Source organism: Somniosus microcephalus, chromosome 15 (genome assembly GCF_052327205.1).
Source record: "Somniosus microcephalus isolate GS21.2 chromosome 15, FLI_Smic_1.0, whole genome shotgun sequence".
NCBI classification, from domain to species: domain Eukaryota; kingdom Metazoa; phylum Chordata; class Chondrichthyes; order Squaliformes; family Somniosidae; genus Somniosus; species Somniosus microcephalus.
Window position 1 is genome coordinate 47,109,947 of NC_141001.1, and position 12,803 is coordinate 47,122,749.

General features: G+C 45.0%; 1 protein-coding gene across 1 annotated transcript in view; it reads left to right on the forward strand.

Moving 5' to 3' along the window:
* The window catches only part of myrf (myelin regulatory factor), a 326,052-nt gene that overhangs the window by 170,003 nt on the left and 143,246 nt on the right, over positions 1-12,803 (forward strand). The gene's annotated exons all lie outside the window — the stretch shown is intronic.

A 12,803-nucleotide genomic window follows, 5' to 3' on the forward strand; every position in this document is an offset into this window, starting at 1 on the left:
GCTACTTCCCTCAAGACCCTAGGATGCAAGCCATCAGGTCCAGGGGATTTATCCGCCTTGAGTCCCATTATTTTACCAAGTACCACTTCCTTAGTGATTTTAATCGTATATGGTTCCTCCCCCCCTAGAGCCCCCTGTTTGTCCAGTGTTGGGATATTCTTAGTGTCCTCTACTGTAAAGGCTGATACAAAATAATTGTTCAGTGTTTTTGCCATCTCCATGTTTCCCACCATTAATTTCCCGGTCTCATCCTCTAAGGGACCAACATTTACTTTAGCCACCCTTTTTCTTTTTATATAACTATAGAAACTTTTACTGTCTGTTTTTATATTTTTTGCTAATTTACTTTCATAATCTATCTTCCCTTTCTTAATCAATCTTTTAGTTATTTTTTGCTGTCTTTTAAAGACTTCCCAATCTTCCATCCTCCCACTAGATTTGGCTACCTTATATGCCCTTGTTTTTAGTCGGATACTATCCTTAATTACTTTACTTGGCCACGGATGGCTATCTTTCCTTTTACACCCTTTTTTCCTCAGTGGAATATATTTTTTTTGGAAGTTGTAAAATAACTCCTTAAATGTACACCACTGATCATGTACAGTCTTACCCTTTAATCTATTTTCCCAGTCCACTCTAATCAATTCCGCTCTCATACCTTCATAGTCTCCTTTATTCAAGCTCAGCACACTTGTTTGAGATCCAACCTTCTCACCCTCTAATTGAATATGGAACTCAACCATGTTATGGTCACTCATTCCAAGGGGATCCTTTACTAGGACATTTTTAATTAATCCTGTCTCATTACACAGGACCAAATCTAAGGTTGCTTGCCCCCTGGTCGGTTCAGTTACATACTGCTCAAGAAACCCATCCCTAATACACTCAATGAACTCATCCTCAAGGCTGCTCTGCCCAATTTGATTTGTCCAGTTAATATGATAATTAAAATCCCCCATAATTATAGCTGTTCCCTTATTACAAGCCTCAACTATTTCCTGATTAATACTCCGTCCAACAGAGTTGCAACTGTTCAGAGGCCTATAGACTACATCCACTAGTGTTTTTTTTTCCCCTTATTATTCCTTATCTCCACCCAAACTGTTTCACTATCCTGCTCCTTTGACCCAATATCATTTCTCTGTATTATAGTGATTCCTTCCTTTATTAACATAGCCACCCCACCTCCTCTCCCTTCCTGCCTGTCCTTCCTGATTGTTAAATAACCTGGTATGTTTAATTCCCAGTCATGGTCACCCTGCAGCCATGTTTCTGTAATGGCCACAAGATCATACCCATATGTCGTTATTTGTGCCGTTAACTCATTCATTTTGTTACGAATGCTACGTGCATTCAGATAAAGAACTTTCAAATATGTTTTGTAACACTTAGTTCCTGTTTTTTTCCTTTTTAGTACTTTACTTTTTGCTCCATACCTTCTGTCCCTTCCTGACACATTCTGTTTTTTAATTCCCCCACTGCTACCTAAGTCTATGACCTTCTCTGTTGTCATTTCTATTATTTGCTCTCTAGAAACCTCCCCCCCACTAATTAGTTTAAAGCCCTCTCTACAGCCCTAGTTATATGATTCGCCAGGACTCTAGTCCCAGCACTGGCCAAGTGGAGTCCGTCCCAACGGAACAGCTCCCTCCTGTCCCAGTATTGGTGCCAGTGTCCCAAGAAGCAAAACCCATTTCTCCCACACCAGTTTTTGAGCCACACATTTAACTCTTTAATTTTATTTATCCTAGCCATATTCGCTCGTGGCTCAGGTAATAACCCAGAGATTATTACCCTTGAGGTTCTGTTTTTTAATTTGACCCCTAGCTGCTCATACTCCTTTAACAGAACCATCTTCCTTGTCCTATCTACGTCGTTTGTACCAACATGGACCACGACAACTGGATCCTCCCCCTCCCACTCCAAGTTTCTTTCCAGCCCAGAAGAGATGTCCTTAACCCTCGCAACACAGCCTTCGGGACTCCCGCTCTTGACTGCAGAGAACCCTATCTATCCCCCTAATGATACTATCCCCTACCACTACAACATTTCTTTTTACTCCCTCCACTTGAATGGCCCCCTGTACCACGGTGCTGTGGCCAGGTTGCTCATCCTCCCTGCAGTCCCCGCTCCCGCCCTCACAGGGAGTAAGAACCTCGATCCTGCTGGACAAGAACAATGGCTGCGTCTCCTTCAACACTACATCCTGGATCCCTGTACCTTCCTCACTCGTAGCCACACCGTCCTGTCCCTGACCACGGACTACATCTGCAGTAATTAACTTCATAGGTGTGACCATCTCCTGAAACATAGAGTCCAGGAACTTCTCCCCCTCCCTGATGTGTCGCAGTGTCTGAAGCTCGGTCTCAAGCTCCATAACATGGAACTTGAGTTCCTCTAGCAGCAAACACTTGTCGCAGATGTAATCACCGTGAGCCTCAATGGGGACCACCGGCTCCCACATCTCGCAACAGTAACACATCACCTGCTCCATTCTATATAATTAATTAAATTTCTTATTATTAGTTATGAAGACCCTGCCCGGATATAGATGATAATGTCACACCACTATTCAAAGAACGTACCAACTTAAAGGTATAAAAGAGAAGAGAAGGAAGAAAACCAACCAACCAGCTGATCACCAACCTCCTCCTTGAATACTGTCTGTGGGGCCTGTTTGGTTGACTCATCTTACTGCTCCGCCTCCGCAGTGTTGTACTCCTCGTGACAAAGCATCCAATGGCTCATTAAATATTCCAGGCCTGTACTGAATATCATAGTCATCGCAATCTTAAAATCTTATCATTTTTGATCTTGCCTCTCTGCTTAGTGTTGAACATAAAGGCCACGGACTGCTGGTCAGTAATGAGCGTAAAACGTTGGCCAGCGAGATAATGTCTCCAATACCTGACTGCTTCGATAATCGCCTGTGCCTCCTTTTCCACTGAAGAATGTCGAACTTCTGGTCCTTGCAATGTACGAGAGAAGAAAGCTACTGGTCTACCAGCTTGGTTAAGAGTTGCTGCCAACGCAAAATCAGATGCATCACTTTCCACTTGAAATGGGATCGTCTCATCCACGGCACATACCACTGCCTTCTCAATGTCCCGTTTGATATTAAGGAAAGCCTCCTGAGCTTCCGCCGATAGCGGAAAAGACGTCGACTTAATAAGAGGTCGGACTTTATCTGAGTAGTTAGCCACCCACTGGGCATAGTACGAGAAGAATCCCAGACACCTTCTTAAAGCTTTTACAGTGTGAGGTAAAGGTAATTCCTTAAGTGAGCGTAATCTTTCAGGATCTGGCCCGATTACCCCATTCTCCACAGCGCAACCAAGAATACACAAATGTGTAGTATTGAAGGTACACTTGTTTTCGTTGTAGGTCAGGTTTAACCTCTTTGCAGTCTCTAGGAACTTTGAGAGATTTTGATCATGCTCCCATTGGTCACGCCCACAGATAATAACATTGTCCAGGTACGGGAATGTTGCTTCCAATGCGTATTCATCTTCCAAAAGTTGTTACTTAATAAAATTGATGTGCCAAATAACTGCCTGAATCCATGAGGTTAAAGCTTAAAACTAAAGGCTTTTATTAAGTAAGAACATGGCATCAAGTTAACACAGTCATCACTGACCCAGCCCATGGTAGAACATTCCAGAAGAGGGGCGGGGCTAGGGAGGAGCATTAGTGGTTACACCGGTGGAACATTCCAGACATTAACAAGTACAACAACAACAACAACAATACAAATGCCAGAACACAGAGTTATTTCATCACAGTTTGTTACTCAGTAACTCCTGCTGGAACGTTCACAGGTGGATGTTGTCTGAGGATAGGATCAGTCTTGTCTGTGAAACTATTCATAGGAAAACTACCTTCCAGCAATCTCTGCAAGCTTCAACATGAAGACTGAGCAATTGGGGGAAGTACAGGACGCTGTTGGTGCCTATTTAACTGTACCCCAGCATAAATTAGTGTTCAGGAGAGGAGGGGAGATTACTGATACAAAAAATATACAATTCCCATGTTTTTTCCCAGACTGGGGTATATGTCCCCCAGGAACTCGTCATATGCTGAGAAGCAACACCCACTCCTTTAAATTTAGATTGTCCCAATTTCAATCCCTGTTCTGCCTGTACCACCTTAAAGGCAACTTCATGTAAATAAAGTGTTTGGCAAACCTATTTTGGAAAGGGGGGGTGAGTTGTTAAAGAGCCTTGTGCTTTTGTTTTTACACAGTGGGCCAATGAATTGTTACGATTTACTTTGTGCATTTGTAACAAAGCGAAATAAAAGATTTTCCGAACTCTCTTTTATGAAAGCACTTTGAAAGAGATTCCCAAACTTCTCATCCCTGTGTAAATACAATATCCAACAAGGAACTTAGATACACAAGCCAGAAGGTCCCAAATCCAATCTCCATTCTGTGCTGAGTTAGTCAAGCTCAGCCAGGAGTGTGGGTAGTGGTAGGGTCACTACAACTAGCCTCAGCACCCGTGGGCTAAAGAGGGGAAACACCAACCAAGGCCCCCTGATCATTCATCACCAAATGGACATGTCACTGTCAGATGAGGACAGTTTTGGGCTTGCCTTTTGATGTTTCCAACAGTTTTTGGGCAAATCTGTTAATGGGAGATGTTTAAAAAAGAATTCAAGACGATACAGAACCAGTTTATACCCCTGAAGGGCAAGAGCTCTACTTGCCCAAAAAACCCAGCCATGGACTACAAAAGAGGTAAAGGACAGCATCAAACTAAAAGAAAAAGCAGACAAAAATGCAAAAAATAGCACAGGTCCTGGCGAATGGGAAAGTTACAAAGAACAGCAAAGGGTCACAAAACAGATAGTAAGAGCTACAAAAAGGGAATATAAAAAGAAACTTGCAAGGGATATCAAAATCAACACAAAGAATTTTTACTATTATATTAGGAAAAAGAGGGTAGTCAGGAGCAATGTTAGCCCCTTAAAAACTGAAAGCAGTGATATTGTCAATGATAAGGAAATGGCGGACATGTTGAACAATTACTTTGCGTCAGTATTTACAGTAGAGGAAGAGGATAGCATGCCAGAAATCACAAGGAAACTAATATTGAATCAGGGACAGGGACTCAATAAAATTAACGTAAGTAAAATAACAGTAATGAAGAAAATAATGGCACTAAAGAGTGACAAATACCCAGGACCAGATGGTTTCTATCCCAGGGTTTTAAAGGAAGTAGGTGAGCAAATTGCAGATGCCCTAACTATAATCTTCCAAAGGTCTCCTGATTCAGGAACCATTCCTTTAGATTGGAAAATTGCGCACGTCACTCCGCTATTTAAGAATGGCAAGAGAGGGAAACCAACGAATTATAGACCAATTAGCCTAACATCTTGTCGGGAAATTGCTAGAGTCTATAATTAAGGATAGGGTGACTGAACACCTCACAAATTTCAGTCGATCAGAGAGAACCAGCATGGATTTGTGAAAGGTAGGTCATGCCTGAATTTTTTGAGGAGGTGACTAAAGTGTGGACAGGGGAATGTCTATGGATGTTATTCATATGGACTTCCAGAAGGCATTTGATAAAGTCTCACATAAGAGACAGTTAACTAAGGTAGAAGCCCACGGATTGAGGGCAAATTATTGACCTGGTTAGGAAATTGGCTGAGTGGCAGGAGACAGAGAGTAGGGATAATGGGTAGTTACTCAAATTGGCAGGATGTGACTAGTGGTGTCCCGCAGGGATCTGTGTTGGGGCCTCAACTGTTCACAGTATTTAATAACGACTTAGATGATGGCATAGAAAGTCATATTTCCAAATTTGCTGATGACACAAAGATAGCTGGCATTGTAGGCAGTGTGGATGGAAGCATAACATTACAAAGAGAAATTGATAGATTAAGTGAATGGGCAAAACTGTGGCAAATGGATTTCAATGTAGGCAAATGTGAGGTCATCCACTTTGGACCTAAAAAGGATAGAACAGGGTACTTTCTAAATGGTGAAAAGCTAAAAATCAGTGGAGGTCCAAAAGAGACTTGGGGGTCCAGGTACATAGATCATTAAAATGTCATGAACAGGTACAGAAAATAATCAAAAAGGCTAATGGAATGCTGGCCTTTATATCTAGAGGACTAGAATACAAGCAGGTAGAAGTTATACAAAACCCTGGTTAGACCACACCTGGAGTACAGTGAGCAGTCTGGGCACCACACCTTAGGAAGGATATATTGGCCTTGGAGGAAGTGCAGCGTAGGTTTACCAGAATGATACCTGGACTTAAAAGGTTAAGTTACGAGGAGAGATTACACAAATTAGGGTTGTATTCCCTAAAATTTAGAAGGTTAAGGGGTGATCTGATCGAAATTTTCAAGATATTAAAGGGAACAGATAGGGTAGATAGAGAGAAACTATTTCCGCTGGTTGGGGATTCTAGGACTAGGAGGCATAGTCTAAAAATTAGAGCCAGACCCATCAGGAGTCAAATCAGGAAACACTTCTACACACAAAGGGTGGTAGAAGTTTGGAATTCTCTTCTGCAAATGGCAATTGATGCTAGATCAATTGTTAATTTTAAATCGGAGATTGATAGCTTTTTGTTAACCAAAGGTATTAAGGGGTATGGTCAGGTGTATGGAGTTAGGTCGCAGATCAGCCATGATCGCATTGAATGGCGGAGCAGGCTTGAGGGGCTGAATGGCCTATTCCTGCTTCTATGTGCCTGTCAACGCTCATGGAACCATCCTCCTGACTGAGTCACAACCTTTAGTGGAGGAAAAAGTCATCTCGATAATCCCACATTATTCAATATTAATTTAAAGCCAAACCTGATAGAAAAGTCACATTGCAATTCCATGTGGTCTGAGCAACTCTGTTCTCCCAGCTGCTGTTTTAAAGTGACTGAACATCATAGAAGGAAGAAAATGTTTATTGTTGGTGCATTAAAGATAGATATTGAGCATAAAATTCATAGGCCTAGAATTTCGCTATCGCCGCGCCAGGTATTTAGCGCCCGAAATTTAGCGCTCGCCCGGATTCCCGTAGCGCCCGCCTGAAATTCAGTTGCAGCGCCCCAAGAGGGAGGCGGGCGCTATTGCAGGGTTTGGCCGCCTCGCTTGGGGCGCTGAAAGTCAGTTTCAGGCGTCCAGCTGCCGCTGCGCCACCCGATGCGGTGCGGCAGGCTGGGGTACTGCAGGCCTCCTCCTTCTCTTAAGGAGGAGCTGCCTGCAGCCGTGAGATCGCCGCTGGATTCCCCCGGCAAATGAGCCCGGCACCACGGAGAAGTGCCGGGCTCGCGGGGGTCAGACACCAATGCCGCGGGGGGGTGGTGTGGGAGTCCGGGGAGGAAGGAGCGGCCAATCGTCCGACGGGAAAGCGGACGGCCGCACCTCCACCTTAACGCCCCGGCCTCTCGGAGCTGCAAGGCCCCGTTTTACAAACGCTCCTTGCGCCCGCTACGGGTGAGGCGGCGGCAAGTGAATTTGGGCGTTGGGCCGGAATCGCATTGGAACCGGGGCGCTGCGCACACCAATGACGTCATCGGTGCCGGCGCAGCGCTACCGGCTAACGCCACCATTTGCGCGACACTGAATTCCAGGCTACCAATAGCGCCGGCGCTAAAGACCTCTTTAGGCGCTAAGTGGGCGCTAACACCACTGAATTTCCAGGCCATAATCTATTATAATCTAAACACCCCATCTACCATACATCCAAAATTCATCCGGCTGTCTCTGAAAACAGGAGTGTATTACTGCCATTTTCCTGTATTGACATTCCAGTTTCCCTGAAGGCTGGCAGTCACTCCCTCCCCCACCTTCTCACTGGTGATTTTAATGAGTTGGGGGTTGTGGTATTAATACATTAAAACATATTTTACAAAGAATGACCTTGTGGAAGTTTTACAGGTTCCACTCCCTTAGTCTGTACTCCAATTACTGCTGTACCCCATCAATAGGAGCTGCCGGTAACTGGTCTGATGAGGCAGCATGTCAGTCATCCCTCATCCTTCCTGCTTCATCCACATCCACTGATTTCCTCTCCAATTCTCTCTCCTCCTTTCCTGAAGGACCTGGATCTTACCAAGGTACAGTTCTTTGGGTGTCAGCAGCCCAAATGGCCATTCTTCATGTGTTATTTTAGTCAGTGAATGTCTGCAGGCTATTCAACTACAAGGGAGCTTCACATTGAGCCCCATCCTATCTTCACCTATCATCTGTACACGTGTGCATTCCAGCAGGAGTTGCTGGATTGTGATCAGGAACTGGAAACCCTCGTCAACTGTAATGCCATGAATCGCCTTGGCTGAGGTCAACTAACTCAGCACAGACTCTGAATCTAGCGAGTAGGAAATAGATGAGGCTGCTGAAGTTGATGACGTTTCGGCAGGATCCTCCTACTAGGATGCTGAGTTTCTGTGGAGCTTCCCCTGCCCATCCACCGTAACTTTGGTGAAAGAGTTGCAGAAACCCTGGAGAAACGGCACAAATGCCATTTATGCCATTTTCCTGGGATTTCCGCGGCTCTTACACTGAAATTACGGCAGACGAATGGGAGAACCCTGCAGAAATTCACCCTCTATGCCTCCTTCATGTTCTGCTTTTGTTATTATTTTGTTCTCAGCATTTGGGGGTGGGGGCGCTGACAAATTCCACATTTAATGTCCATCCCTAGTTGCCCTGAGAAGGTGGCTATGGTCCTTGTCCAGCCATGATTGAATTCTGTAACAATAGATTACAACTGAATGGTCACTTCATTCTCAGGCTAGACCAAGTAGGGGTGGCAGGTTCCCTTCTCTGAATGACACGAGTGAACCAGTTGGATTCTTACAAAAATCCAGCAGCTTTAATGGTAATTTTTCCTGGTACTATACCAGAAATGACCAGATATATTAAATTCATTTCCACAATTTGCCACGATGGGATTTGAACTCACAACTGCTAGGCTACGAAGCCAGTACCATGATGATGAGGCTACTGTATCTACTCTTTTCCCTTCCATGTCAGTGCCATGACTGACTCTCCTTTGTCTTTCAAATACCTGCATGCCTAACTTGGAATTTTTTGAGGATGTAACTGGTAAAATAGATAAGGGAGAACCAGTGGATGTGGTGTATTTGGATTTTCAAAAGGCTTTCGATAAGGTCCCGCATAAGAGATTAGCGTGTAAAATTAAGGCACATGGGATTGGAGGCAAGGTATTGACTTGGATAGAGAACTGGTTGGCAGACAGAAAGCAAAGAGTTGGAATAAACGGGTCTTTTTCCGAGTGGCAGGCAGTGACTAGTGGGGTACCGCAGGGATCGGTCCTTGGACCCCAGCTATTCACAATATATATTAATGATCTGGACAAGGGAACTAGATGTAATATCTCCAAGTTTTCAGACGACACAAAGCTGGTTGGGCGTGTGTGCTGTGAGGAGGATGCAGAGAAACTCCAGTATGATTTGGACAGGTTGGGTGATTGGGCTGAAGCATGGCAGATGCAATATAACGTGGATAAATGCGAGGTTATCCACTTTGATGTCAAAAACAGGAAGGCAGATTATTATCTGAATGGCAATAGATTGGAAGAAGGGGAAGTGCAACGAGACCTGGGCGTCCTTGTGCACCAGTCGCTGAAGGTAAGCATGCAGGTGCAGCAGGCGGTTAAGAAGACAAATGGTATGTTGGCCTTCGTAGCGAGAGGGTTTGAGTACAGGAACAAGGATGTCTTGCTGCAGTTGTACAGGGCCTTGGTGAGACCACATCTTGAGTATTGTGTGCAGTTTTGGTCGCCTTATCTGAGGAAAGATGTTCTTGCCATGGAAGGAGTGCAGCGAAGATTCACCAGGCTGTCACCTGGGATGGCAGGAATGACGTATGAGGAGAGATTGGGTCGATTTGGCTTGTACTCGCTGGAGTTTAGAAGAATGAGAGGGGATCTCATCGAAACTTATAAAATTCTAACAGGACTAGACAGACTAGATGCTGGAAGGATGTTCTCGATGGTCGGGGAGTCCAGAACCAGGGGTCACAGTCTAAGGATAAGGGGTAAGCCATTTAGGACAGAGATGAGGAGGAATTTCTTCACCCAGAGAGTGGTGAACCTGTGGAATTCTCTGCCAAAGAAGGCAGTAGAGGCCAATTCATTAAATATATTCAAGAAGGAGTTGGATATATTTCTTAAGGCTAAAGGGATCAAGGGATATGGAGAGAAGGCAGGAACAGGGTACAGGAAACTTTGTGATATCCGGCACCGACGGGACCGAGCTGTTGCCGATCTATCAAAACTGCCGGACATACAAAGTTAATGTTGAAGCATACGGAGGTTTTCATCTCCGTATCTGACAACAAACACTGTTGCTTCGCAACAGCTTCTAAACAGTCGGCTGCAGCTGCAAGCGTCTCTAGCTGAAGCTGTTGCTATAGCTACAGACCTTGCAGTGCCTGACTGGGGAAAAAAAAGCAACGAGAACTAAAAAAAACTTATAGAAAACGGCTCCTGATTTTTGCCGTTAGATCGAGTATTCTGGACATATAACCTCCGGATAAACCAAAGTTTCCTGTACTGAATTTGGATGATCAGCCATGATCTTATTGAATGGCAGAGCAGGCTCACTCCTCTCCTGAAGCTGTTTCATATTGAGCACCATAGATGGGATGACAGTTGATTCTGTCAGCCCTACAACCCTCTGAGATCTCTGCGCTCCTCCAATTCTGGCCTCTTATGCATTCCTGATTTTAATCACTCCACCATTGGTGGCGGTGCCTTCAGCTGCCTAGATCCTAAGCTCTGGAATTCCCATCCTACACCTCTCTATGTCTCTCTCTCTTCCTTTAAGACGCTCCTTAAAACCTACCTCTTTGAACAGGCTTTCATTCATCTGTCCTAATATCTGCTTAGTGGCTTAGTGTAAAATTTAGTTTGATAACGCTCCTGTGAAGCACCTTGGGACGTTTTACTACGTTAAAGGTGTTCTATAAATGCAACTTGTTGTTGTTCTCACACTTGCATAATTTCCAGTGTTGGAGAGTAATTAGGAGCAATTACCCCGCCTGATTTGTCCTTTCCCAGCCTATGGACACTGCATCCAATTGTAACACCCCAACTGCTGCCCTGGCTAAAATCAGCTAGCTCACCACATTCAGGGATTAAACCTGGGACCTTTTGGTCTGTTTGACTCAGTTCTACACTAAGCAATGTACTTACTAACTGAGCCATTCAAGGTGCAGGATAGGGAGTGATAACAGTGCTCATTACTGGCACTATGGCAATTGATCACCTACACAAGATGCCAACTGAAATTATACCAATATGTCACCAAGGCTGCAACTACGTAAAAGAAAGTGTAATGTATATACCTTTAAGTGGGGAACTATCTTTTACAGCTCATGTATACTGCAGTACCGGCAGTGACCACACCTGTATATAGCCCTGAGTAGTAATCTGTACAGACCAGTTGCAGTGTGAGCCACATTGAGTAAACACCTGTTGTACCGTTCTCCGCAGTCTGTGTCTTATTATACACGGACGCAACATTGACAACGAGGCAAGTTCGAACCTACTTGCAACTCTGCATCACCTCCCGGGGATTCGTTCCTGGAGATCAGTGGATTGCAGGTCAAGGCCAGAGACTCGGGCGTCAACCACGGGCAACCGCCCAGTCATCCAGCAGAGACTCGAGAATTGCGGGGGAGGCTGTCGAGAGCCAGGCTTGGCTTTCCAGTCGAGGTGGTCCAGCGAAACGGGCTGGCAACAGGTAGTATGCAGACCCTTCCCGGACAGCGGCGGGCTAGAGCCCGACCGAGCGGCACAGCAAAGGGCCGAGCAGCATCGACGGGGGAGAGAGAGAGAGGGCAGAGCACACAGGGCGCAGCCGGTGTTCAGGGGCCGAGCAGCGTCGGAGAGAGGGAGAGAGAGACGCGCAGAAACCCGCGAGGCGCCACCATTGCCACGAGGACCGCTGAGAGCAGCGTTGGCAGCAGCGTGGGAGGAAGGCAAGCGCGGGAGATGCCATTTTAAGCCATTGGGAGACGCCATTTTAAACCACACACAAAATGCCGAAGAGTGGCAATATCACCACATTTGACAATGAAGTCGAAGATTGGACTACATATGTCGAACGAATAGAGGTGTACTGCAAGGCAAATGAGGTGTCAGATGACAAGAAAGCGTCGGTATTGTTAAATTTAATGGGTGCAAAGACGTATGGTTTAATTACAAAATCTAGTAACCCCAACGAAGACAATGGAAAAGAGTTTTGAAGACATAGTAACGATACTAAAGGAACATTTAAACCCCACACCGCTGCTGATAGCAGAAAGATTCAAGTTTCACAAACGGAACCAGCATAAGGATGAAAGCAATGCTGATTATTTAACAGAACTGCGCAAACTATCGAAACACTGCCAGTTTGGAGTGGGACTGGCAGATACCTTAAGGGACAAGTTTGTGTGTGGGCTTCAAAGTGAAGGAACCCAGAAACGGCTTTTACCTGAAAAAGACCTTACGCTGGAAAAGGCTTTCAGCATTGCGGTATCATATGAAGCAGCAGCACGGAGCGCTGCAGAGATACAACAGAGACCGCAAGAATATGGCACAAACGAAATGTCATATGGAACAGAGAAGTGCTATCGCTGCGGCAGAACAACACACGACCAGAATGATTGCTGGTTCAAAGACAAAGTGTGCAGACAGTGTGGAAAAGTAGGACACATAGCACGAGTCTGCAGGTCGGGAAAGAAAACCAGCAATAGGAAACCTATCAAAGAAAAGTACAAGAAGGTACATAAGATGACGGAGAATAGTTCAGACGAACAAAAGAGTGATAACAACTCCG